Source organism: Epinephelus lanceolatus, chromosome 15 (genome assembly GCF_041903045.1).
Source record: "Epinephelus lanceolatus isolate andai-2023 chromosome 15, ASM4190304v1, whole genome shotgun sequence".
Taxonomy (NCBI): domain Eukaryota; kingdom Metazoa; phylum Chordata; class Actinopteri; order Perciformes; family Serranidae; genus Epinephelus; species Epinephelus lanceolatus.
Genome location: NC_135748.1, coordinates 8275747 through 8299609, shown reverse-complemented (window position 1 = coordinate 8299609; position 23863 = coordinate 8275747). Strand labels below are relative to the sequence as shown.

Genomic DNA, 23863 nt, shown 5'->3' with positions numbered 1-23863 from the left:
TGAGAAAGCACAGATCTTGGCTCATTCTTTCCATTATAGAGGACGACTACAACCTTACGGGGTGTACAGTCATGTTTGTGTTGCATGTCACTGGTTTGTTGACTACAAACTACATATTTTCCATGTCATGGCATTCATGGGGGAGAGGGAAATAGTAGATCCTTTGGATAACCTCCATTTACCCCTTTCATAGCAATGTCCAGAGTCAGACCAGGGCTGTACTATCCCTTGTTCAAGCCTTCTTTTGTCAGTTCAAACCAAGCCAGCCAACACGGGTCAATCCCAAAATGCACTCTCCAGGGCTGAAAAGTGAAGCCAACACAGAACTTCCAAAAACTGCAGTTCCTTGAATGGCCACTTGAGGCAGGCTCCAGAAGCAAGCCAATCCTCAAAGTCATCAATGTTAAAATGACCAAATTTACAGCATATATTTATGTACCCAGCCCGCTGCAAAACCTGTTTTCTTCTCTATTGCGGATTTCAAAAGTAGTTTTTCAAGTTGGACTGTACAGACTTTGAGATATAAAGACAGGTTGAAAGAGCAACAAAACCTTGACTGTATTCACCCATGTTAGGGCCATGGTCACTAGACTCGGGTGCAGGATTTAACCTTAGAACAGACTTGTACGTCTCTTTGGAGACCAACAAAAATTGCCTGAGCTGACTATATTTCAAGTCATCCCGGCGGGGTATTGGGTTAAGTTTTCAACTAGCAATAATCACGTCTCAGTAAAACTTCATAGACTATGATATTGCCTCTGCGAAAGGATGCCCATTACCTCCACAAGATTAAAGTGGTCCTTGTCAAACACTCACAACACACATGGTGCATTTCTCTAACCTGATGGGGTGTACAGTAATGCTGATTTTGCATGTGATTGGCTTATTGACTACAAACCACGCCTTTTCCATGTAGTGGCAGTCATGGGGGATGGGGGAAATACTAAACTCTTTGAATACCTTCTTTGTTAGACTACTGGGGTAAACCAAGATTACAAATAAAGGCATATTTAATCAAGGATCCAGGCTGTCTAAAACTGGTTAATGGTAGTCTGATGACTTAAAGACAGCTTGAGAAAGCACAGATCTTGGCTCATTCTTTCCATTATAGAGGACGACTACAACCTTACGGGGTGTACAGTCATGTTTGTGTTGCATGTCACTGGTTTGGTGACTACAAACTACATATTTTCCATGTCATGGCATTCATGGGGGAGAGGGAAATAGTAGATCCTTTGGATAACCTCCATTTACCCCTTTCATAGCAATGTCCAGAGTCAGACCGGGGGCCTGTATCACGAAGCAGGATTTTGTCTCAGCGAGGTAACTTCAGGGTTAACCCTGGGTTTTTGGTCTCACGAAGCCGGTTCAGTTCTTATTGGGGTAGATCACCATGGTAACTTACTCTGAACGGCTATCCTGCTCCGGAGCAGGGTAAGTTCAGGGTTGAATCTGATCCTGTAAAAAGCACCACCCACTGGCCAATCAGCTGTTCGGAAAAAAATGACTCCGCTGACAGAAATGCAGCCCAGTCATGACAGGAAGTTTAATTAATTTGATTGATTTAGATTTGAAAGTTTATTTTGAACATTAAAAAAGAAAAGAAAGCAACAACAACAGACAATGAAAAGATTGTTCAAAACGGAGTGGAAAGAAGTCGAACTTTCATCCCACTCCTTCATAAGAAAGAAACTGATCATTTGCGGACACTTAATAGCACCATTAATTAGTGCCAACATTTTGTTTTGTTGGAGGAAATGATCCCTGTTAAAGATAATGGGCCTAATTGACAGCTTTGCTGCTGGAAATGTGGAAAGTAGCCTATCATGTCTACACTTCATGGTGTTTGAGGGATTTTCCTTTTTGTTTTTTAAAGAGGGAGACTAGGTATATTTCTGCGCAGCTGTTAATTTCTAACACAGCTCAATATCAGGATGATTTTATTCAGACTATCAATTTGGTGTTGATATGATTTAATTGTGGCGTCAGCTTTAAGCTTTATTGTAGCATATATAACGTTATGACAAAGAAGACCAATTTATCAGACGCAATGATGTTAGACGATAATTGTAATACACGCAATTCATCTGCGCAGCATTGATTTCATGGGATTCAAGGGTGTGATCAGTGTCAGATGTACAGGTAGAGGTACTGTAGCTACTTGAACCAGTGATGAGTAATTTAACCTACACATCATTTTATTTGCTACCTTGTTTTGTCTTGATTTTTCCCTCTCTCCTCCTCTATTTCTTCTTTCCTGACCCGTTTTTTTTCCTTCTCTATCATGTGATTTCATTGATGTTTTGACAGGGGAATTTCTTTGATAAGCTTTTAGTGGCTTCTAACCTCTCCGGCACTTTTCTTTGTTTAATCTTGTAAATTTTATACTGTCTGTTTTTAACATTATGTGCAAATAAACTAATCTAAACTAAAACTAAACATTATTCATCCCGTTATGCGTTGCCACGCATGTTTCCTCCTCCTGCAGCTGCCACGGTGTTGGCCTTTTCTCTAATGTTGCTTTCCTCCTCCTCATATTTTAGTAGAGTTAATCTCTGATCCTCACGAGAAATACTTTTTTTCCTCACATACAGCGCTCTGTGAGGACGCTCAGTGAGGACGCTCAGTGAGGACGCTCAGTGACGCTGCGCTTCTCTCATGATTGTGATTGGTCCGCTGCGTGCGCGTTCACGGCTTTTGATAAAGCAACCCTGGGTTGATTTACCGAGTTGATATCCAGCGTCGTGATACCGATTATCCTGATTGCCATTGTTAGGGTTAGTCAACCCAGGATAGGTCTGGGTAACCCAGGAAAGGTTGATCTCGCTTCGTGATACAGGCCCCAGGGCTGTACTATCCCTTGTTCAAGCCTTCTTTTGTCAATTCAAACCAAGCCAGCCAACATGGGTAAATCCCAAGATGCACTCTCCAGGGCTGAAAAGTGAAGCCAACACAGAACTTCCAAAAACTGCAGTTCCTTGAATGGCCACTTGAGGCAGGCTCCAGAAGCAAGCCAATCCTCAAAGTCATCAATGTTAAAATGCCCAAATTTACGGCATATATTTATGTACCCAGCCCGCTGCAAAAAATGTTTTCTAGTCTATTACGGATTTCAAAAGCAGTTTTTCAATTTGGACTGTACAGACTTTCAGATATAAAGACAGGTTGAAAGAGCAAAAAAAACCCTTGACTGTATTCACCCATGTTAGGGCCATGGTCACTAGACTCGGGTGCAGGATTTAACCTTAGAACAGACTTGTACGTCTCCTTGGAGACCAACAAAAATTGCCTGAGCTGACTATATTTCAAGTCATCCCGGCGGGGTATTGGGTTAAGTTTTCAACTAGCAATAATCACGTCTCAGTAAAACTTCATAGACTATGATATTGCCTCTGCGAAAGGATGCCCATTACCTCCACAAGATTAAAGTGGTCCTTGTCAAACACTCACAACACACATGGTGCATTTCTCTAACCTGATGGGGTGTACAGTAATGCTGATTTTGCATGTGATTGGCTTACTGACTACAAACCACGCCTTTTCCATGTAGTGGCAGTCATGGGGGATGGGGGAAATACTAAACTCTTTGAATACCTTCTTTGTTAGACTACTGGGGTAAACCAAGATTACAAATAAAGGCATATTTAATCAAGGATCCAGGCTGTCTAAAACTGGTTAATGGTAGTCTGATGACTTAAAGACAGCTTGAGAAAGCACAGATCTTGGCTCATTCTTTCCATTATAGAGGACGACTACAACCTTACGGGGTGTACAGTCATGTTTGTGTTGCATGTCACTGGTTTGTTGACTACAAACTACATATTTTCCATGTCATGGCATTCATGGGGGAGAGGGAAATAGTAGATCCTTTGGATAACCTCCATTTACCCCTTTCATAGCAATGTCCAGAGTCAGACCAGGGCTGTACTATCCCTTGTTCAAGCCTTCTTTTGTCAGTTCAAACCAAGCCAGCCAACACGGGTCAATCCCAAAATGCACTCTCCAGGGCTGAAAAGTGAAGCCAACACAGAACTTCCAAAAACTGCAGTTCCTTGAATGGCCACTTGAGGCAGGCTCCAGAAGCAAGCCAATCCTCAAAGTCATCAATGTTAAAATGCCCAAATTTACAGCATATATTTATGTACCCAGCCCGCTGCAAAACCTGTTTTCTTCTCTATTGCGGATTTCAAAAGTAGTTTTTCAAGTTGGACTGTACAGACTTTCAGATATAAAGACAGGTTGAAAGAGCAACAAAACCTTGACTGTATTCACCCATGTTAGGGCCATGGTCACTAGACTCGGGTGCAGGATTTAACCTTAGAACAGACTTGTACGTCTCTTTGGAGACCAACAAAAATTGCCTGAGCTGACTATATTTCAAGTCATCCCGGCGGGGTATTGGGTTAAGTTTTCAACTAGCAATAATCACGTCTCAGTAAAACTTCATAGACTATGATATTGCCTCTGCGAAAGGATGCCCATTACCTCCACAAGATTAAAGTGGTCCTTGTCAAACACTCACAACACACATGGTGCATTTCTCTAACCTGATGGGGTGTACAGTAATGCTGATTTTGCATGTGATTGGCTTATTGACTACAAACCACGCCTTTTCCATGTAGTGGCAGTCATGGGGGATGGGGGAAATACTAAACTCTTTGAATACCTTCTTTGTTAGACTACTGGGGTAAACCAAGATTACAAATAAAGGCATATTTAATCAAGGATCCAGGCTGTCTAAAACTGGTTAATGGTAGTCTGATGACTTAAAGACAGCTTGAGAAAGCACAGATCTTGGCTCATTCTTTCCATTATAGAGGACGACTACAACCTTACGGGGTGTACAGTCATGTTTGTGTTGCATGTCACTGGTTTGGTGACTACAAACTACATATTTTCCATGTCATGGCATTCATGGGGGAGAGGGAAATAGTAGATCCTTTGGATAACCTCCATTTACCCCTTTCATAGCAATGTCCAGAGTCAGACCGGGGGCCTGTATCACGAAGCAGGATTTTGTCTTAGCGAGGTAACTTCAGGGTTAACCCTGGGTTTTTGGTCTCACGAAGCCGGTTCAGTTCTTATTGGGGTAGATCACCATGGTAACTTACTCTGAACGGCTATCCTGCTCCGGAGCAGGGTAAGTTCAGGGTTGAATCTGATCCTGTAAAAAGCACCACCCACTGGCCAATCAGCTGTTCGGAAAAAAATGACTCCGCTGACAGAAATGCAGCCCAGTCATGACAGGAAGTTTAATTAATTTGATTGATTTAGATTTGAAAGTTTATTTTGAACATTAAAAAAGAAAAGAAAGCAACAACAACAGACAATGAAAAGATTGTTCAAAACGGAGTGGAAAGAAGTCGAACTTTCATCCCACCCCTTCATAAGAAAGAAACTGATCATTTGCGGACACTTAATAGCACCATTAATTAGTGCCAACATTTTGTTTTGTTGGAGGAAATGATCCCTGTTAAAGATAATGGGCCTAATTGACAGCTTTGCTGCTGGAAATGTGGAAAGTAGCCTATCATGTCTACACTTCATGGTGTTTGAGGGATTTTCCTTTTTGTTTTTTAAAGAGGGAGACTAGGTATATTTCTGCGCAGCTGTTAATTTCTAACACAGCTCAATATCAGGATGATTTTATTCAGACTATCAATTTGGTGTTGATATGATTTAATTGTGGCGTCAGCTTTAAGCTTTATTGTAGCATATATAACGTTATGACAAAGAAGACCAATTTATCAGACGCAATGATGTTAGACGATAATTGTAATACACGCAATTCATCTGCGCAGCATTGATTTCATGGGATTCAAGGGTGTGATCAGTGTCAGATGTACAGGTACAGGTACTGTAGCTACTTGAACCAGTGATGAGTAATTTAACCTACACATCATTTTATTTGCTACCTTGTTTTGTCTTGATTTTTCCCTCTCTCCTCCTCTATTTCTTCTTTCCTGACCCGTTTTTTTTCCTTCTCTATCATGTGATTTCATTGATGTTTTGACAGGGGAATTTCTTTGATAAGCTTTTAGTGGCTTCTAACCTCTCCGGCACTTTTCTTTGTTTAATCTTGTAAATTTTATACTGTCTGTTTTTAACATTATGTGCAAATAAACTAATCTAAACTAAAACTAAACATTATTCATCCCGTTATGCGTTGCCACGCATGTTTCCTCCTCCTGCAGCTGCCACGGTGTTGGCCTTTTCTCTAATGTTGCTTTCCTCCTCCTCATATTTTAGTAGAGTTAATCTCTGATCCTCACGAGAAATACTTTTTTTCCTCACATACAGCGCTCTGTGAGGACGCTCAGTGAGGACGCTCAGTGAGGACGCTCAGTGACGCTGCGCTTCTCTCATGATTGTGATTGGTCCGCTGCGTGCGCGTTCACGGCTTTTGATAAAGCAACCCTGGGTTGATTTACCGAGTTGATATCCAGCGTCGTGATACCGATTATCCTGATTGCCATTGTTAGGGTTAGTCAACCCAGGATAGGTCTGGGTAACCCAGGAAAGGTTGATCTCGCTTCGTGATACAGGCCCCAGGGCTGTACTATCCCTTGTTCAAGCCTTCTTTTGTCAATTCAAACCAAGCCAGCCAACATGGGTAAATCCCAAGATGCACTCTCCAGGGCTGAAAAGTGAAGCCAACACAGAACTTCCAAAAACTGCAGTTCCTTGAATGGCCACTTGAGGCAGGCTCCAGAAGCAAGCCAATCCTCAAAGTCATCAATGTTAAAATGCCCAAATTTACGGCATATATTTATGTACCCAGCCCGCTGCAAAAAATGTTTTCTAGTCTATTACGGATTTCAAAAGCAGTTTTTCAATTTGGACTGTACAGACTTTCAGATATAAAGACAGGTTGAAAGAGCAAAAAAAAACCTTGACTGTATTCACCCATGTTAGGGCCATGGTCACTAGACTCGGGTGCAGGATTTAACCTTAGAACAGACTTGTACGTCTCCTTGGAGACCAACAAAAATTGCCTGAGCTGACTATATTTCAAGTCATCCCGGCGGGGTATTGGGTTAAGTTTTCAACTAGCAATAATCACGTCTCAGTAAAACTTCATAGACTATGATATTGCCTCTGCGAAAGGATGCCCATTACCTCCACAAGATTAAAGTGGTCCTTGTCAAACACTCACAACACACATGGTGCATTTCTCTAACCTGATGGGGTGTACAGTAATGCTGATTTTGCATGTGATTGGCTTACTGACTACAAACCACGCCTTTTCCATGTAGTGGCAGTCATGGGGGATGGGGGAAATACTAAACTCTTTGAATACCTTCTTTGTTAGACTACTGGGGTAAACCAAGATTACAAATAAAGGCATATTTAATCAAGGATCCAGGCTGTCTAAAACTGGTTAATGGTAGTCTGATGACTTAAAGACAGCTTGAGAAAGCACAGATCTTGGCTCATTCTTTCCATTATAGAGGACGACTACAACCTTACGGGGTGTACAGTCATGTTTGTGTTGCATGTCACTGGTTTGTTGACTACAAACTACATATTTTCCATGTCATGGCATTCATGGGGGAGAGGGAAATAGTAGATCCTTTGGATAACCTCCATTTACCCCTTTCATAGCAATGTCCAGAGTCAGACCAGGGCTGTACTATCCCTTGTTCAAGCCTTCTTTTGTCAGTTCAAACCAAGCCAGCCAACACGGGTCAATCCCAAAATGCACTCTCCAGGGCTGAAAAGTGAAGCCAACACAGAACTTCCAAAAACTGCAGTTCCTTGAATGGCCACTTGAGGCAGGCTCCAGAAGCAAGCCAATCCTCAAAGTCATCAATGTTAAAATGACCAAATTTACAGCATATATTTATGTACCCAGCCCGCTGCAAAACCTGTTTTCTTCTCTATTGCGGATTTCAAAAGTAGTTTTTCAAGTTGGACTGTACAGACTTTCAGATATAAAGACAGGTTGAAAGAGCAACAAAACCTTGACTGTATTCACCCATGTTAGGGCCATGGTCACTAGACTCGGGTGCAGGATTTAACCTTAGAACAGACTTGTACGTCTCTTTGGAGACCAACAAAAATTGCCTGAGCTGACTATATTTCAAGTCATCCCGGCGGGGTATTGGGTTAAGTTTTCAACTAGCAATAATCACGTCTCAGTAAAACTTCATAGACTATGACATTGCCTCTGCGAAAGGATGCCCATTACCTCCACAAGATTAAAGTGGTCCTTGTCAAACACTCACAACACACATGGTGCATTTCTCTAACCTGATGGGGTGTACAGTAATGCTGATTTTGCATGTGATTGGCTTATTGACTACAAACCACGCCTTTTCCATGTAGTGGCAGTCATGGGGGATGGGGGAAATACTAAACTCTTTGAATACCTTCTTTGTTAGACTACTGGGGTAAACCAAGATTACAAATAAAGGCATATTTAATCAAGGATCCAGGCTGTCTAAAACTGGTTAATGGTAGTCTGATGACTTAAAGACAGCTTGAGAAAGCACAGATCTTGGCTCATTCTTTCCATTATAGAGGACGACTACAACCTTACGGGGTGTACAGTCATGTTTGTGTTGCATGTCACTGGTTTGGTGACTACAAACTACATATTTTCCATGTCATGGCATTCATGGGGGAGAGGGAAATAGTAGATCCTTTGGATAACCTCCATTTACCCCTTTCATAGCAATGTCCAGAGTCAGACCGGGGGCCTGTATCACGAAGCAGGATTTTGTCTTAGCGAGGTAACTTCAGGGTTAACCCTGGGTTTTTGGTCTCACGAAGCCGGTTCAGTTCTTATTGGGGTAGATCACCATGGTAACTTACTCTGAACGGCTATCCTGCTCCGGAGCAGGGTAAGTTCAGGGTTGAATCTGATCCTGTAAAAAGCACCACCCACTGGCCAATCAGCTGTTCGGAAAAAAATGACTCCGCTGACAGAAATGCAGCCCAGTCATGACAGGAAGTTTAATTAATTTGATTGATTTAGATTTGAAAGTTTATTTTGAACATTAAAAAAGAAAAGAAAGCAACAACAACAGACAATGAAAAGATTGTTCAAAACGGAGTGGAAAGAAGTCGAACTTTCATCCCACCCCTTCATAAGAAAGAAACTGATCATTTGCGGACACTTAATAGCACCATTAATTAGTGCCAACATTTTGTTTTGTTGGAGGAAATGATCCCTGTTAAAGATAATGGGCCTAATTGACAGCTTTGCTGCTGGAAATGTGGAAAGTAGCCTATCATGTCTACACTTCATGGTGTTTGAGGGATTTTCCTTTTTGTTTTTTAAAGAGGGAGACTAGGTATATTTCTGCGCAGCTGTTAATTTCTAACACAGCTCAATATCAGGATGATTTTATTCAGACTATCAATTTGGTGTTGATATGATTTAATTGTGGCGTCAGCTTTAAGCTTTATTGTAGCATATATAACGTTATGACAAAGAAGACCAATTTATCAGACGCAATGATGTTAGACGATAATTGTAATACACGCAATTCATCTGCGCAGCATTGATTTCATGGGATTCAAGGGTGTGATCAGTGTCAGATGTACAGGTACAGGTACTGTAGCTACTTGAACCAGTGATGAGTAATTTAACCTACACATCATTTTATTTGCTACCTTGTTTTGTCTTGATTTTTCCCTCTCTCCTCCTCTATTTCTTCTTTCCTGACCCGTTTTTTTTCCTTCTCTATCATGTGATTTCATTGATGTTTTGACAGGGGAATTTCTTTGATAAGCTTTTAGTGGCTTCTAACCTCTCCGGCACTTTTCTTTGTTTAATCTTGTAAATTTTATACTGTCTGTTTTTAACATTATGTGCAAATAAACTAATCTAAACTAAAACTAAACATTATTCATCCCGTTATGCGTTGCCACGCATGTTTCCTCCTCCTGCAGCTGCCACGGTGTTGGCCTTTTCTCTAATGTTGCTTTCCTCCTCCTCATATTTTAGTAGAGTTAATCTCTGATCCTCACGAGAAATACTTTTTTTCCTCACATACAGCGCTCTGTGAGGACGCTCAGTGAGGACGCTCAGTGACGCTGCGCTTCTCTCATGATTGTGATTGGTCCGCTGCGTGCGCGTTCACGGCTTTTGATAAAGCAACCCTGGGTTGATTTACCGAGTTGATATCCAGCGTCGTGATACCGATTATCCTGATTGCCATTGTTAGGGTTAGTCAACCCAGGATAGGTCTGGGTAACCCAGGAAAGGTTGATCTCGCTTCGTGATACAGGCCCCAGGGCTGTACTATCCCTTGTTCAAGCCTTCTTTTGTCAATTCAAACCAAGCCAGCCAACATGGGTAAATCCCAAGATGCACTCTCCAGGGCTGAAAAGTGAAGCCAACACAGAACTTCCAAAAACTGCAGTTCCTTGAATGGCCACTTGAGGCAGGCTCCAGAAGCAAGCCAATCCTCAAAGTCATCAATGTTAAAATGCCCAAATTTACGGCATATATTTATGTACCCAGCCCGCTGCAAAAAATGTTTTCTAGTCTATTACGGATTTCAAAAGCAGTTTTTCAATTTGGACTGTACAGACTTTCAGATATAAAGACAGGTTGAAAGAGCAAAAAAAAACCTTGACTGTATTCACCCATGTTAGGGCCATGGTCACTAGACTCGGGTGCAGGATTTAACCTTAGAACAGACTTGTACGTCTCCTTGGAGACCAACAAAAATTGCCTGAGCTGACTATATTTCAAGTCATCCCGGCGGGGTATTGGGTTAAGTTTTCAACTAGCAATAATCACGTCTCAGTAAAACTTCATAGACTATGATATTGCCTCTGCGAAAGGATGCCCATTACCTCCACAAGATTAAAGTGGTCCTTGTCAAACACTCACAACACACATGGTGCATTTCTCTAACCTGATGGGGTGTACAGTAATGCTGATTTTGCATGTGATTGGCTTACTGACTACAAACCACGCCTTTTCCATGTAGTGGCAGTCATGGGGGATGGGGGAAATACTAAACTCTTTGAATACCTTCTTTGTTAGACTACTGGGGTAAACCAAGATTACAAATAAAGGCATATTTAATCAAGGATCCAGGCTGTCTAAAACTGGTTAATGGTAGTCTGATGACTTAAAGACAGCTTGAGAAAGCACAGATCTTGGCTCATTCTTTCCATTATAGAGGACGACTACAACCTTACGGGGTGTACAGTCATGTTTGTGTTGCATGTCACTGGTTTGTTGACTACAAACTACATATTTTCCATGTCATGGCATTCATGGGGGAGAGGGAAATAGTAGATCCTTTGGATAACCTCCATTTACCCCTTTCATAGCAATGTCCAGAGTCAGACCAGGGCTGTACTATCCCTTGTTCAAGCCTTCTTTTGTCAGTTCAAACCAAGCCAGCCAACACGGGTCAATCCCAAAATGCACTCTCCAGGGCTGAAAAGTGAAGCCAACACAGAACTTCCAAAAACTGCAGTTCCTTGAATGGCCACTTGAGGCAGGCTCCAGAAGCAAGCCAATCCTCAAAGTCATCAATGTTAAAATGCCCAAATTTACAGCATATATTTATGTACCCAGCCCGCTGCAAAACCTGTTTTCTTCTCTATTGCGGATTTCAAAAGTAGTTTTTCAAGTTGGACTGTACAGACTTTCAGATATAAAGACAGGTTGAAAGAGCAACAAAACCTTGACTGTATTCACCCATGTTAGGGCCATGGTCACTAGACTCGGGTGCAGGATTTAACCTTAGAACAGACTTGTACGTCTCTTTGGAGACCAACAAAAATTGCCTGAGCTGACTATATTTCAAGTCATCCCGGCGGGGTATTGGGTTAAGTTTTCAACTAGCAATAATCACGTCTCAGTAAAACTTCATAGACTATGATATTGCCTCTGCGAAAGGATGCCCATTACCTCCACAAGATTAAAGTGGTCCTTGTCAAACACTCACAACACACATGGTGCATTTCTCTAACCTGATGGGGTGTACAGTAATGCTGATTTTGCATGTGATTGGCTTACTGACTACAAACCACGCCTTTTCCATGTAGTGGCAGTCATGGGGGATGGGGGAAATACTAAACTCTTTGAATACCTTCTTTGTTAGACTACTGGGGTAAACCAAGATTACAAATAAAGGCATATTTAATCAAGGATCCAGGCTGTCTAAAACTGGTTAATGGTAGTCTGATGACTTAAAGACAGCTTGAGAAAGCACAGATCTTGGCTCATTCTTTCCATTATAGAGGACGACTACAACCTTACGGGGTGTACAGTCATGTTTGTGTTGCATGTCACTGGTTTGTTGACTACAAACTACATATTTTCCATGTCATGGCATTCATGGGGGAGAGGGAAATAGTAGATCCTTTGGATAACCTCCATTTACCCCTTTCATAGCAATGTCCAGAGTCAGACCGGGGGCCTGTATCACGAAGCAGGATTTTGTCTCAGCGAGGTAACTTCAGGGTTAACCCTGGGTTTTCGGTCTCACGAAGCCGGTTCAGTTCTTATTGGGGTAGATCACCATGGTAACTTACTCTGAACGGCTATCCTGCTCCGGAGCAGGGTAAGTTCAGGGTTGAATCTGATCCTGTAAAAAGCACCACCCACTGGCCAATCAGCTGTTCGGAAAAAAATGACTCCGCTGACAGAAATGCAGCCCAGTCATGATGGGAAGTTTAATTAATTTGATTGATTTTGATTTGAAAGTTTATTTTGAACATTAAAAAAGAAAAGAAAGCAACAACAACAGACAATGAAAAGATTGTTCAAAACGGAGTGGAAAGGAGTCGAACTTTCATCCCACCCCTTCATAAGAAAGAAACTGATCATTTGCGGACACTTAATAGCACCATTAATTAGTGCCAACATTTTGTTTTGTTGGAGGAAATGATCCCTGTTAAAGATAATGGGCCTAATTGACAGCTTTGCTGCTGGAAATGTGGAAAGTAGCCTATCATGTCTACACTTCATGGTGTTTGAGGGATTTTCCTTTTTGTTTTTTAAAGAGGGAGACTAGGTATATTTCTGCGCAGCTGTTAATTTCTAACACAGCTCAATATCAGGATGATTTTATTCAGACTATCAATTTGGTGTTGATATGATTTAATTGTGGCGTCAGCTTTAAGCTTTATTGTAGCATATATAACGTTATGACAAAGAAGACCAATTTATCAGACGCAATGATGTTAGACGATAATTGTAATACACGCAATTCATCTGCGCAGCATTGATTTCATGGGATTCAAGGGTGTGATCAGTGTCAGATGTACAGGTAGAGGTACTGTAGCTACTTGAACCAGTGATGAGTAATTTAACCTACACATCATTTTATTTGCTACCTTGTTTTGTCTTGATTTTTCCCTCTCTCCTCCTCTATTTCTTCTTTCCTGACCCGTTTTTTTTCCTTCTCTATCATGTGATTTCATTGATGTTTTGACAGGGGAATTTCTTTGATAAGCTTTTAGTGGCTTCTAACCTCTCCGGCACTTTTCTTTGTTTAATCTTGTAAATTTTATACTGTCTGTTTTTAACATTATGTGCAAATAAACTAATCTAAACTAAAACTAAACATTATTCATCCCGTTATGCGTTGCCACGCATGTTTCCTCCTCCTGCAGCTGCCACGGTGTTGGCCTTTTCTCTAATGTTGCTTTCCTCCTCCTCATATTTTAGTAGAGTTAATCTCTGATCCTCACGAGAAATACTTTTTTTCCTCACATACAGCGCTCTGTGAGGACGCTCAGTGAGGACGCTCAGTGAGGACGCTCAGTGACGCTGCGCTTCTCTCATGATTGTGATTGGTCCGCTGCGTGCGCGTTCACGGCTTTTGATAAAGCAACCCTGGGTTGATTTACCGAGTTGATATCCAGCGTCGTGATACCGATTATCCTGATTGCCATTGTTAGGGTTAGTCAACCCAGGATAGGTCTGGGTAACCCAGGAAAGGTTGATCTCGCTTCGTGATACAGGCCCCAGGGCTGTACTATCCCTTGTTCAAGCCTTCTTTTGTCAATTCAAACCAAGCCAGCCAACATGGGTAAATCCCAAGATGCACTCTCCAGGGCTGAAAAGTGAAGCCAACACAGAACTTCCAAAAACTGCAGTTCCTTGAATGGCCACTTGAGGCAGGCTCCAGAAGCAAGCCAATCCTCAAAGTCATCAATGTTAAAATGCCCAAATTTACGGCATATATTTATGTACCCAGCCGCTGCAAAAAATGTTTTCTAGTCTATTACGGATTTCAAAAGCAGTTTTTCAATTTGGACTGTACAGACTTTCAGATATAAAGACAGGTTGAAAGAGCAAAAAAAAACCTTGACTGTATTCACCCATGTTAGGGCCATGGTCACTAGACTCGGGTGCAGGATTTAACCTTAGAACAGACTTGTACGTCTCCTTGGAGACCAACAAAAATTGCCTGAGCTGACTATATTTCAAGTCATCCCGGCGGGGTATTGGGTTAAGTTTTCAACTAGCAATAATCACGTCTCAGTAAAACTTCATAGACTATGATATTGCCTCTGCGAAAGGATGCCCATTACCTCCACAAGATTAAAGTGGTCCTTGTCAAACACTCACAACACACATGGTGCATTTCTCTAACCTGATGGGGTGTACAGTAATGCTGATTTTGCATGTGATTGGCTTACTGACTACAAACCACGCCTTTTCCATGTAGTGGCAGTCATGGGGGATGGGGGAAATACTAAACTCTTTGAATACCTTCTTTGTTAGACTACTGGGGTAAACCAAGATTACAAATAAAGGCATATTTAATCAAGGATCCAGGCTGTCTAAAACTGGTTAATGGTAGTCTGATGACTTAAAGACAGCTTGAGAAAGCACAGATCTTGGCTCATTCTTTCCATTATAGAGGACGACTACAACCTTACGGGGTGTACAGTCATGTTTGTGTTGCATGTCACTGGTTTGTTGACTACAAACTACATATTTTCCATGTCATGGCATTCATGGGGGAGAGGGAAATAGTAGATCCTTTGGATAACCTCCATTTACCCCTTTCATAGCAATGTCCAGAGTCAGACCAGGGCTGTACTATCCCTTGTTCAAGCCTTCTTTTGTCAGTTCAAACCAAGCCAGCCAACACGGGTCAATCCCAAAATGCACTCTCCAGGGCTGAAAAGTGAAGCCAACACAGAACTTCCAAAAACTGCAGTTCCTTGAATGGCCACTTGAGGCAGGCTCCAGAAGCAAGCCAATCCTCAAAGTCATCAATGTTAAAATGCCCAAATTTACAGCATATATTTATGTACCCAGCCCGCTGCAAAACCTGTTTTCTTCTCTATTGCGGATTTCAAAAGTAGTTTTTCAAGTTGGACTGTACAGACTTTCAGATATAAAGACAGGTTGAAAGAGCAACAAAACCTTGACTGTATTCACCCATGTTAGGGCCATGGTCACTAGACTCGGGTGCAGGATTTAACCTTAGAACAGACTTGTACGTCTCTTTGGAGACCAACAAAAATTGCCTGAGCTGACTATATTTCAAGTCATCCCGGCGGGGTATTGGGTTAAGTTTTCAACTAGCAATAATCACGTCTCAGTAAAACTTCATAGACTATGATATTGCCTCTGCGAAAGGATGCCCATTACCTCCACAAGATTAAAGTGGTCCTTGTCAAACACTCACAACACACATGGTGCATTTCTCTAACCTGATGGGGTGTACAGTAATGCTGATTTTGCATGTGATTGGCTTATTGACTACAAACCACGCCTTTTCCATGTAGTGGCAGTCATGGGGGATGGGGGAAATACTAAACTCTTTGAATACCTTCTTTGTTAGACTACTGGGGTAAACCAAGATTACAAATAAAGGCATATTTAATCAAGGATCCAGGCTGTCTAAAACTGGTTAATGGTAGTCTGATGACTTAAAGACAGCTTGAGAAAGCACAGATCTTGGCTCATTCTTTCCATTATAGAGGACGACTACAACCTTACGGGGTGTACAGTCATGTTTGTGTTGCATGTCACTGGTTTGGTGACTACAAACTACATATTTTCCATGTCATGGCATTCATGGGGGAGAGGGAAATAGTAGATCCTTTGGATAACCTCCATTTACCCCTTTCATAGCAATGTCCAGAGTCAGACCGGGGGCCTGTATCACGAAGCAGGATTTTGTCTCAGCGAGGTAACTTCAGGGTTAACCCTGGGTTTTTGGTCTCACGAAGCCGGTTCAGTTCTTATTGGGGTAGATCACCATGGTAACTTACTCTGAACGGCTATCCTGCTCCGGAGCAGGGTAAGTTCAGGGTTGAATCTGATCCTGTAAAAAGCACCACCCACTGGCCAATCAGCTGTTCGGAAAAAAATGACTCCGCTGACAGAAATGCAGCCCAGTCATGATGGGAAGTTTAATTAATTTGATTGATTTTGATTTGAAAGTTTATTTTGAACATTAAAAAAGAAAAGAAAGCAACAACAACAGACAATGAAAAGATTGTTCAAAACGGAGTGGAAAGGAGTCGAACTTTCATCCCACCCCTTCATAAGAAAGAAACTGATCATTTGCGGACACTTAATAGCACCATTAATTAGTGCCAACATTTTGTTTTGTTGGAGGAAATGATCCCTGTTAAAGATAATGGGCCTAATTGACAGCTTTGCTGCTGGAAATGTGGAAAGTAGCCTATCATGTCTACACTTCATGGTGTTTGAGGGATTTTCCTTTTTGTTTTTTAAAGAGGGAGACTAGGTATATTTCTGCGCAGCTGTTAATTTCTAACACAGCTCAATATCAGGATGATTTTATTCAGACTATCAATTTGGTGTTGATATGATTTAATTGTGGCGTCAGCTTTAAGCTTTATTGTAGCATATATAACGTTATGACAAAGAAGACCAATTTATCAGACGCAATGATGTTAGACGATAATTGTAATACACGCAATTCATCTGCGCAGCATTGATTTCATGGGATTCAAGGGTGTGATCAGTGTCAGATGTACAGGTACAGGTACTGTAGCTACTTGAACCAGTGATGAGTAATTTAACCTACACATCATTTTATTTGCTACCTTGTTTTGTCTTGATTTTTCCCTCTCTCCTCCTCTATTTCTTCTTTCCTGACCCGTTTTTTTTCCTTCTCTATCATGTGATTTCATTGATGTTTTGACAGGGGAATTTCTTTGATAAGCTTTTAGTGGCTTCTAACCTCTCCGGCACTTTTCTTTGTTTAATCTTGTAAATTTTATACTGTCTGTTTTTAACATTATGTGCAAATAAACTAATCTAAACTAAAACTAAACATTATTCATCCCGTTATGCGTTGCCACGCATGTTTCCTCCTCCTGCAGCTGCCACGGTGTTGGCCTTTTCTCTAATGTTGCTTTCCTCCTCCTCATATTTTAGTAGAGTTAATCTCTGATCCTCACGAGAAATACTTTTTTTCCTCACATACAGCGCTCTGTGAGGACGCTCAGTGAGGACGCTCAGTGAGGACGCTCAGTGAGGACGCTCAGTGACGCTGCGCTTCTCTCATGATTGTGATTGGTCCGCTGCGTGCGCGTTCACGGCTTTTGATAAAGCAACCCTGGGTTGATTTACCGAGTTGATATCCAGCGTCGTGATACCGATTATCCTGATTGCCATTGTTAGGGTTAGTCAACCCAGGATAGGTCTGGGTAACCCAGGAAAGGTTGATCTCGCTTCGTGATACAGGCCCCAGGGCTGTACTATCCCTTGTTCAAGCCTTCTTTTGTCAATTCAAACCAAGCCAGCCAACATGGGTAAATCCCAAGATGCACTCTCCAGGGCTGAAAAGTGAAGCCAACACAGAACTTCCAAAAACTGCAGTTCCTTGAATGGCCACTTGAGGCAGGCTCCAGAAGCAAGCCAATCCTCAAAGTCATCAATGTTAAAATGCCCAAATTTACGGCATATATTTATGTACCCAGCCCGCTGCAAAAAATGTTTTCTAGTCTATTACGGATTTCAAAAGCAGTTTTTCAATTTGGACTGTACAGACTTTCAGATATAAAGACAGGTTGAAAGAGCAAAAAAAAACCTTGACTGTATTCACCCATGTTAGGGCCATGGTCACTAGACTCGGGTGCAGGATTTAACCTTAGAACAGACTTGTACGTCTCCTTGGAGACCAACAAAAATTGCCTGAGCTGACTATATTTCAAGTCATCCCGGCGGGGTATTGGGTTAAGTTTTCAACTAGCAATAATCACGTCTCAGTAAAACTTCATAGACTATGATATTGCCTCTGCGAAAGGATGCCCATTACCTCCACAAGATTAAAGTGGTCCTTGTCAAACACTCACAACACACATGGTGCATTTCTCTAACCTGATGGGGTGTACAGTAATGCTGATTTTGCATGTGATTGGCTTACTGACTACAAACCACGCCTTTTCCATGTAGTGGCAGTCATGGGGGATGGGGGAAATACTAAACTCTTTGAATACCTTCTTTGTTAGACTACTGGGGTAAACCAAGATTACAAATAAAGGCATATTTAATCAAGGATCCAGGCTGTCTAAAACTGGTTAATGGTAGTCTGATGACTTAAAGACAGCTTGAGAAAGCACAGATCTTGGCTCATTCTTTCCATTATAGAGGACGACTACAACCTTACGGGGTGTACAGTCATGTTTGTGTTGCATGTCACTGGTTTGTTGACTACAAACTACATATTTTCCATGTCATGGCATTCATGGGGGAGAGGGAAATAGTAGATCCTTTGGATAACCTCCATTTACCCCTTTCATAGCAATGTCCAGAGTCAGACCAGGGCTGTACTATCCCTTGTTCAAGCCTTCTTTTGTCAGTTCAAACCAAGCCAGCCAACACGGGTCAATCCCAAAATGCACTCTCCAGGGCTGAAAAGTGAAGCCAACACAGAACTTCCAAAAACTGCAGTTCCTTGAATGGCCACTTGAGGCAGGCTCCAGAAGCAAGCCAATCCTCAAAGTCATCAATGTTAAAATGACCAAATTTACAGCATATATTTATGTACCCAGCCCGCTGCAAAACCTGTTTTCTTCTCTATTGCGGATTTCAAAAGTAGTTTTTCAAGTTGGACTGTACAGACTTTCAGATATAAAGACAGGTTGAAAGAGCAACAAAACCTTGACTGTATTCACCCATGTTAGGGCCATGGTCACTAGACTCGGGTGCAGGATTTAACCTTAGAACAGACTTGTACGTCTCCTTGGAGACCAACAAAAATTGCCTGAGCTGACTATATTTCAAGTCATCCCGGCGGGGTATTGGGTTAAGTTTTCAACTAGCAATAATCACGTCTCAGTAAAACTTCATAGACTATGATATTGCCTCTGTGAAAGGATGCCCATTACCTCCACAAGATTAAAGTGGTCCTTGTCAAACACTCACAACACACATGGTGCATTTCTCTAACCTGATGGGGTGTACAGTAATGCTGATTTTGCATGTGATTGGCTTATTGACTACAAACCACGCCTTTTCCATGTAGTGGCAGTCATGGGGGATGGGGGAAATACTAAACTCTTTGAATACCTTCTTTGTTAGACTACTGGGGTAAACCAAGATTACAAATAAAGGCATATTTAATCAAGGATCCAGGCTGTCTAAAACTGGTTAATGGTAGTCTGATGACTTAAAGACAGCTTGAGAAAGCACAGATCTTGGCTCATTCTTTCCATTATAGAGGACGACTACAACCTTACGGGGTGTACAGTCATGTTTGTGTTGCATGTCACTGGTTTGGTGACTACAAACTACATATTTTCCATGTCATGGCATTCATGGGGGAGAGGGAAATAGTAGATCCTTTGGATAACCTCCATTTACCCCTTTCATAGCAATGTCCAGAGTCAGACCGGGGGCCTGTATCACGAAGCAGGATTTTGTCTCAGCGAGGTAACTTCAGGGTTAACCCTGGGTTTTTGGTCTCACGAAGCCGGTTCAGTTCTTATTGGGGTAGATCACCATGGTAACTTACTCTGAACGGCTATCCTGCTCCGGAGCAGGGTAAGTTCAGGGTTGAATCTGATCCTGTAAAAAGCACCACCCACTGGCCAATCAGCTGTTCGGAAAAAAATGACTCCGCTGACAGAAATGCAGCCCAGTCATGATGGGAAGTTTAATTAATTTGATTGATTTTGATTTGAAAGTTTATTTTGAACATTAAAAAAGAAAAGAAAGCAACAACAACAGACAATGAAAAGATTGTTCAAAACGGAGTGGAAAGGAGTCGAACTTTCATCCCACCCCTTCATAAGAAAGAAACTGATCATTTGCGGACACTTAATAGCACCATTAATTAGTGCCAACATTTTGTTTTGTTGGAGGAAATGATCCCTGTTAAAGATAATGGGCCTAATTGACAGCTTTGCTGCTGGAAATGTGGAAAGTAGCCTATCATGTCTACACTTCATGGTGTTTGAGGGATTTTCCTTTTTGTTTTTTAAAGAGGGAGACTAGGTATATTTCTGCGCAGCTGTTAATTTCTAACACAGCTCAATATCAGGATGATTTTATTCAGACTATCAATTTGGTGTTGATATGATTTAATTGTGGCGTCAGCTTTAAGCTTTATTGTAGCATATATAACGTTATGACAAAGAAGACCAATTTATCAGACGCAATGATGTTAGACGATAATTGTAATACACGCAATTCATCTGCGCAGCATTGATTTCATGGGATTCAAGGGTGTGATCAGTGTCAGATGTACAGGTAGAGGTACTGTAGCTACTTGAACCAGTGATGAGTAATTTAACCTACACATCATTTTATTTGCTACCTTGTTTTGTCTTGATTTTTCCCTCTCTCCTCCTCTATTTCTTCTTTCCTGACCCGTTTTTTTTCCTTCTCTATCATGTGATTTCATTGATGTTTTGACAGGGGAATTTCTTTGATAAGCTTTTAGTGGCTTCTAACCTCTCCGGCACTTTTCTTTGTTTAATCTTGTAAATTTTATACTGTCTGTTTTTAACATTATGTGCAAATAAACTAATCTAAACTAAAACTAAACATTATTCATCCCGTTATGCGTTGCCACGCATGTTTCCTCCTCCTGCAGCTGCCACGGTGTTGGCCTTTTCTCTAATGTTGCTTTCCTCCTCCTCATATTTTAGTAGAGTTAATCTCTGATCCTCACGAGAAATACTTTTTTTCCTCACATACAGCGCTCTGTGAGGACGCTCAGTGAGGACGCTCAGTGAGGACGCTCAGTGACGCTGCGCTTCTCTCATGATTGTGATTGGTCCGCTGCGTGCGCGTTCACGGCTTTTGATAAAGCAACCCTGGGTTGATTTACCGAGTTGATATCCAGCGTCGTGATACCGATTATCCTGATTGCCATTGTTAGGGTTAGTCAACCCAGGATAGGTCTGGGTAACCCAGGAAAGGTTGATCTCGCTTCGTGATACAGGCCCCAGGGCTGTACTATCCCTTGTTCAAGCCTTCTTTTGTCAATTCAAACCAAGCCAGCCAACATGGGTAAATCCCAAGATGCACTCTCCAGGGCTGAAAAGTGAAGCCAACACAGAACTTCCAAAAACTGCAGTTCCTTGAATGGCCACTTGAGGCAGGCTCCAGAAGCAAGCCAATCCTCAAAGTCATCAATGTTAAAATGCCCAAATTTACGGCATATATTTATGTACCCAGCCCGCTGCAAAAAATGTTTTCTAGTCTATTACGGATTTCAAAAGCAGTTTTTCAATTTGGACTGTACAGACTTTCAGATATAAAGACAGGTTGAAAGAGCAAAAAAAACCCTTGACTGTATTCACCCATGTTAGGGCCATGGTCACTAGACTCGGGTGCAGGATTCAACCTTAGAACAGACTTGTACGTCTCCTTGGAGACCAACAAAAATTGCCTGAGCTGACTATATTTCAAGTCATCCCGGCGGGGTATTGGGTTAAGTTTTCAACTAGCAATAATCACGTCTCAGTAAAACTTAATAGACTATGATATTGCCTCTGCGAAAGGATGCCCATTACCTCCACAAGATTAAAGTGGTCCTTGTCAAACACTCACAACACACATGGTGCATTTCTCTAACCTGATGGGGTGTACAGTAATGCTGATTTTGCATGTGATTGGCTTACTGACTACAAACCACGCCTTTTCCATGTAGTGGCAGTCATGGGGGATGGGGGAAATACTAAACTCTTTGAATACCTTCTTTGTTAGACTACTGGGGTAAACCAAGATTACAAATAAAGGCATATTTAATCAAGGATCCAGGCTGTCTAAAACTGGTTAATGGTAGTCTGATGACTTAAAGACAGCTTGAGAAAGCACAGATCTTGGCTCATTCTTTCCATTATAGAGGACGACTACAACCTTACGGGGTGTACAGTCATGTTTGTGTTGCATGTCACTGGTTTGTTGACTACAAACTACATATTTTCCATGTCATGGCATTCATGGGGGAGAGGGAAATAGTAGATCCTTTGGATAACCTCCATTTACCCCTTTCATAGCAATGTCCAGAGTCAGACCAGGGCTGTACTATCCCTTGTTCAAGCCTTCTTTTGTCAGTTCAAACCAAGCCAGCCAACACGGGTCAATCCCAAAATGCACTCTCCAGGGCTGAAAAGTGAAGCCAACACAGAACTTCCAAAAACTGCAGTTCCTTGAATGGCCACTTGAGGCAGGCTCCAGAAGCAAGCCAATCCTCAAAGTCATCAATGTTAAAATGACCAAATTTACAGCATATATTTATGTACCCAGCCCGCTGCAAAACCTGTTTTCTTCTCTATTGCGGATTTCAAAAGTAGTTTTTCAAGTTGGACTGTACAGACTTTCAGATATAAAGACAGGTTGAAAGAGCAACAAAACCTTGACTGTATTCACCCATGTTAGGGCCATGGTCACTAGACTCGGGTGCAGGATTTAACCTTAGAACAGACTTGTACGTCTCCTTGGAGACCAACAAAAATTGCCTGAGCTGACTATATTTCAAGTCATCCCGGCGGGGTATTGGGTTAAGTTTTCAACTAGCAATAATCACGTCTCAGTAAAACTTCATAGACTATGATATTGCCTCTGCGAAAGGATGCCCATTACCTCCACAAGATTAAAGTGGTCCTTGTCAAACACTCACAACACACATGGTGCATTTCTCTAACCTGATGGGGTGTACAGTAATGCTGATTTTGCATGTGATTGGCTTATTGACTACAAACCACGCCTTTTCCATGTAGTGGCAGTCATGGGGGATGGGGGAAATACTAAACTCTTTGAATACCTTCTTTGTTAGACTACTGGGGTAAACCAAGATTACAAATAAAGGCATATTTAATCAAGGATCCAGGCTGTCTAAAACTGGTTAATGGTAGTCTGATGACTTAAAGACAGCTTGAGAAAGCACAGATCTTGGCTCATTCTTTCCATTATAGAGGACGACTACAACCTTACGGGGTGTACAGTCATGTTTGTGTTGCATGTCACTGGTTTGGTGACTACAAACTACATATTTTCCATGTCATGGCATTCATGGGGGAGAGGGAAATAGTAGATCCTTTGGATAACCTCCATTTACCCCTTTCATAGCAATGTCCAGAGTCAGACCGAGGGCCTGTATCACGAAGCAGGATTTTGTCTCAGCGAGGTAACTTCAGGGTTAACCCTGGGTTTTTGGTCTCACGAAGCCGGTTCAGTTCTTATTGGGGTAGATCACCATGGTAACTTACTCTGAACGGCTATCCTGCTCCGGAGCAGGGTAAGTTCAGGGTTGAATCTGATCCTGTAAAAAGCACCACCCACTGGCCAATCAGCTGTTCGGAAAAAAATGACTCCGCTGACAGAAATGCAGCCCAGTCATGACAGGAAGTTTAATTAATTTGATTGATTTAGATTTGAAAGTTTATTTTGAACATTAAAAAAGAAAAGAAAGCAACAACAACAGACAATGAA

General features: G+C 41.7%; 13 non-coding genes across 13 annotated transcripts; all 13 read right to left on the bottom strand.

Moving 5' to 3' along the window:
* Positions 1-629: 629 nt before the first annotated feature.
* LOC144467117 (U4 spliceosomal RNA) lies at positions 630-770 on the bottom strand. Its single transcript, XR_013493479.1, has one exon. It is a non-coding gene; the product is annotated as a U4 spliceosomal RNA (small nuclear RNA).
* Positions 771-3263: 2493 nt separating this feature from the next.
* Positions 3264-3404, bottom strand: LOC144467175 (U4 spliceosomal RNA). Its single transcript, XR_013493537.1, has one exon. It is a non-coding gene; the product is annotated as a U4 spliceosomal RNA (small nuclear RNA).
* Positions 3405-4335: 931 nt separating this feature from the next.
* On the bottom strand, positions 4336-4476 carry LOC144467106 (U4 spliceosomal RNA). Its single transcript, XR_013493468.1, has one exon. It is a non-coding gene; the product is annotated as a U4 spliceosomal RNA (small nuclear RNA).
* A 2493-nt stretch (positions 4477-6969) lies between these two features.
* On the bottom strand, positions 6970-7110 carry LOC144467173 (U4 spliceosomal RNA). Its single transcript, XR_013493535.1, has one exon. It is a non-coding gene; the product is annotated as a U4 spliceosomal RNA (small nuclear RNA).
* Positions 7111-8041: 931 nt separating this feature from the next.
* Positions 8042-8182, bottom strand: LOC144467111 (U4 spliceosomal RNA). The gene has a single exon (XR_013493473.1). It is a non-coding gene; the product is annotated as a U4 spliceosomal RNA (small nuclear RNA).
* A 2480-nt stretch (positions 8183-10662) lies between these two features.
* LOC144467172 (U4 spliceosomal RNA) lies at positions 10663-10803 on the bottom strand. The gene has a single exon (XR_013493534.1). It is a non-coding gene; the product is annotated as a U4 spliceosomal RNA (small nuclear RNA).
* A 931-nt stretch (positions 10804-11734) lies between these two features.
* Positions 11735-11875, bottom strand: LOC144467185 (U4 spliceosomal RNA). Its single transcript, XR_013493547.1, has one exon. It is a non-coding gene; the product is annotated as a U4 spliceosomal RNA (small nuclear RNA).
* A 2492-nt stretch (positions 11876-14367) lies between these two features.
* LOC144467171 (U4 spliceosomal RNA) lies at positions 14368-14508 on the bottom strand. Its single transcript, XR_013493533.1, has one exon. It is a non-coding gene; the product is annotated as a U4 spliceosomal RNA (small nuclear RNA).
* A 931-nt stretch (positions 14509-15439) lies between these two features.
* LOC144467174 (U4 spliceosomal RNA) lies at positions 15440-15580 on the bottom strand. Its single transcript, XR_013493536.1, has one exon. It is a non-coding gene; the product is annotated as a U4 spliceosomal RNA (small nuclear RNA).
* Positions 15581-18086: 2506 nt separating this feature from the next.
* Positions 18087-18227, bottom strand: LOC144467170 (U4 spliceosomal RNA). Its single transcript, XR_013493532.1, has one exon. It is a non-coding gene; the product is annotated as a U4 spliceosomal RNA (small nuclear RNA).
* Positions 18228-19158: 931 nt separating this feature from the next.
* On the bottom strand, positions 19159-19299 carry LOC144467136 (U4 spliceosomal RNA). Its single transcript, XR_013493498.1, has one exon. It is a non-coding gene; the product is annotated as a U4 spliceosomal RNA (small nuclear RNA).
* Positions 19300-21792: 2493 nt separating this feature from the next.
* LOC144467143 (U4 spliceosomal RNA) lies at positions 21793-21933 on the bottom strand. Its single transcript, XR_013493505.1, has one exon. It is a non-coding gene; the product is annotated as a U4 spliceosomal RNA (small nuclear RNA).
* Positions 21934-22864: 931 nt separating this feature from the next.
* Positions 22865-23005, bottom strand: LOC144467169 (U4 spliceosomal RNA). The gene has a single exon (XR_013493531.1). It is a non-coding gene; the product is annotated as a U4 spliceosomal RNA (small nuclear RNA).
* Between the last annotated feature and the right edge of the window lie 858 nt (positions 23006-23863).